The 3,526-nt window shown below is 38.9% G+C and overlaps 1 non-coding gene across 1 annotated transcript; it reads left to right on the forward strand.

Annotated features, from left to right (window-relative positions):
• The first annotated feature begins 3,158 nt into the window (after window positions 1-3,158).
• LOC147901869 (U5 spliceosomal RNA) lies at window positions 3,159-3,277 on the forward strand. Its single transcript, XR_015541080.1, has one exon. It is a non-coding gene; the product is annotated as a U5 spliceosomal RNA (small nuclear RNA).
• The last annotated feature ends 249 nt before the right edge of the window (window positions 3,278-3,526 follow it).

Genomic DNA, 3,526 nt, shown 5'->3' on the forward strand with positions numbered 1-3,526 from the left:
AGTTGTAAGAAACTCAATTCTTTGCTCTCATTCCTTTTTACTCCTCCCAATTCCAGAACTATGCCTTATTCTTCAACTTAAGAGCAAAGGTTTTGTTTAAAAGCTTATAAGAATAGTTCAACATAGCCAAAGGTGTCTAATTTTTTAGGAGACCCCAACATCTTCTTTTAAAATGAGTTTTATCACCCCACAATTCATATGGAGTTGTAAGAAACTCAATTCTTTACTCTCATTCTCAAGCTCCAATAGTGGGCCAATAGCTTTGGTACATAAAAGATTTGAAAAAATTCCATTAGTCCCTAGGATCTTAACATCTTCCTTAAACATGTTTCAATTCTTGTAGGGTGAGAGGTTTATCTAGCTCTTGAGCTTGAAATGTAGATAGGGTGTTGCTCAAGTGTAGGTTATTTTAGATCCTCTAACCTAATGGCCGATAACCCTTTTCTATACCAATAATTTAGTAGTGCCAGTATACAAATCGATCTTTTTAAGCCTCAATTTGCACTTTGACCCCATCCAATTTACTTAAATAGTGGGACTTTCCTCAAACTCGATCTTTCTTTTGATGAGTCAAAGCTTTCATTGGTTCATCTATCCATTGTGCCTATCCACCACTCTTTCAGGTACTTCTTGGCCCGCATAGCATTAATCATTTAATGTCATTCTTGCATCAATTAGCTTTAGCTAATTTGTTGCATTTCCCATGTGATCCTCATCATCAAGTTCAACTATGGCTTTTTCTACATTGTTCAATTTGTTAGCTCTAGTTTGGGCTACTTTTCTTCTTGGTCCCATTAGGAATTTCCAAATGTCCCTCAACTCCTATCCTAAGGATTATTCCAAATCTTAACCGCTATACGAAGGATCATAACTCCTATCCTAAGGATTATACCAAACCTTAACTCCTATCGTAAAGATTATTCTAAATCTTCATGACCTGATTCTTTTACTGATTTGAACTAAAAGAAGAAAGGGTTAGATTTGAATCATGAATCTCAAGGTTTTTCCCCCATCCCAAAATTCAAGTCAAAGTAGGCTTGCAATATGTGAGATAAGGTAGGCTTTGTAAACCTTGTAGTTTGCCTACCAATAACCATAACAAAGAGTCTTGGAGAGATGAGCTCAGTACAACTCAACGTGCATCTCCAATCTATTGGTTGGACCATGAGAATCCCAAAATCCACGAATTTGTTGAAGTCTTTAAGCAGATCCCACGAGGCTAGTTGAATCATGTAGAGAAACATTTCTTGAATGGATATCAATATAAGAGTTACAGTGGAGATTAAGATCGATTCAATGTTAGAGATGCAATAGTAAATAAGAGGAGACGGACAAATTAAGCACATCATGGGAGCATATGACTTTTTTATCTATCTTTATTAAGATTAAGTGAATTGACTTAATGCTCCTTTAGATATGTGTTGATGTGCCCAATTAGCAAGACTTGCATACGTACATGGCACTCTATCATCTTCTTAGTATCCTGAGGCTTGGTCAAGTTAATGTGAAGAAATTTCCTTTTTTAAATTAGTCATTCTTGAAGCATTAAGAACAACAATAAAAATAAGTTGCATGTTAGTATGTGGTACATTTTAAAAACATAACAATTGATACATTTCAAAGACAATTGATGAGCTCTCATGAAAAGGGTTCGACTAGAAATGAAGATTCAATTAGCAAGATTGATGAAAGGCAGGGCAAACAGGTGGGTAAGCCCAAAACTACAACGCAGATGACTTTTTCCTTCTCTTCCTCTCTGTATTTCCTAGCTCAATATTTGGGAGAATCAAAGGCCGTATAACATTAGAATCCAAGCTACTAATGCTTGTTGTAGAGCGGCGCATACTCAAAACTGAAGCGTTTGATCATAGTTTACCATCCAATAACCAAGCATGATATTGTGGAGTAGCTCAACCATCACAAACCATAATAAAAAATTCACAGCTTGACCTAGTTTTGAACACCTTCTTACCAACATTAAATCTACAAGCTGGTGGAGCTGTTTTATGATACCGTTTCTGTACGGGCAGGATCACTCCAGGTGGCGTCTGTGGCTATGGGATTATCCCCAGGAATCAGCAACAGGGGCCCAAGAGAGTAATCCGTTCCAGGAAACAATTCTTTCCCTCTTAGACCAGTACTTGGAGTTGGAAGAAGCCTATCAAAGACTTCAGCTGAGTCGGAACCTGTATGTATACAGGTGTGTGCATATAATGTTGTATGGATTAATAAACATATCCCAAAGAAGATTTATTAAGATTAGAGATGATGAGGAGTTAGATGTCTTCCTTGATGTTGGACCCCTCCACATAAAGGATCTAGGGGCCATGTTTTTCACTAAATTTAAGAAATATGTTATTATGATTATGCTAAGCCTAACAAAGACCCCCTATTAGAGATGCAAAACTAATTACGAGGAGGAGAAATTAAGCACATCATCGGATCATGTGACTTTTTGATGTATCTTTATTGAGATCGAGTGCATTGACTTAATGCTCGTTTAAATATGTATTGAGCACTCTATCATCTTCTTGCCTTGGCCAAGTTAACATGAAGAAATTTCCTTTTTAAATGAGTCATTCTTGAAGCATTAAGAACAACATTAAAAATAAGGTTCATGCAAACAAGTGGGTAAGCCCAAAACTACAAAGCATATCACTTTTTCCTTCTCTTCCTCCATGTATTTTCTAGGCTAAATTTTGGGAGAATCAAAGCCCGAATAACTTTAGAATCCAAGCTAGTGCTTGTTGTAGAGCGCCGCGGACTCAAAGCCAAAGCGTTTTATCATAGTAAACCCATCCTCTAACCAAGCATGATATTGTGGATCAGGAGTAGCTTAACCATCATAAGCCATAATAAAGAATCCACAGCTTGACCCAGTTTTTATCTCAGTCAAGTTGTTTTATATACGAGAACATTTATGTGGGATTGCACACATATCAGATTATCCAGAAAAAACAACCATGTAGAGCACAGAATCGCCTAAGATGCGTAAATACAAGCCGGTGTGAAAGTCGATGCAATCGAAGTAGTGTGATCTGGATCATCAAGAGGCATGCATGGGACACGTGCTTCTCTATCCCATATACGGTATTTTGAAAAGACTCACTTTGTGGTGCCGTATATAAGCTCACACACGGCCCGTCAGACAACATGGAAGCTGCGTGTTGAGCACAGAGCGAACTATTCTTTCGCCTTTTACTAAAGAATACCGTGTGCTCGGCACAGAAAGTAGCGTATCCGAATTTTTGGTGCGGCTCCTCTCTCTGTGAGGGGGGCTCCTCAAAAGTAACAGCTAAGATGGAGAGCCTCGCGCGAGGCGGCAGCGACCTCTCATTTCAGGCGGCAGCGACCTCTCCGGACTCGGTTTGACAGTGTGGACTCAGGGATTGCATACACTGCAGCAGTGGGTTGGTTTTGGGTGACTCTATCATTGCCCAAGAATGTGGGTATCGTTTGCTCCGGTGCATTTCTGTTCGCTATTACCATTTTTCATTGGGTGATGCTAGCATCGCCTATTGACTCT

Source organism: Dipteris shenzhenensis, chromosome 5 (genome assembly GCF_047967505.1).
Source record: "Dipteris shenzhenensis isolate YYH24624 ecotype China chromosome 5, Dip_SZ_1.0, whole genome shotgun sequence".
In the NCBI taxonomy this organism is placed as follows: domain Eukaryota; kingdom Viridiplantae; phylum Streptophyta; class Polypodiopsida; order Gleicheniales; family Dipteridaceae; genus Dipteris; species Dipteris shenzhenensis.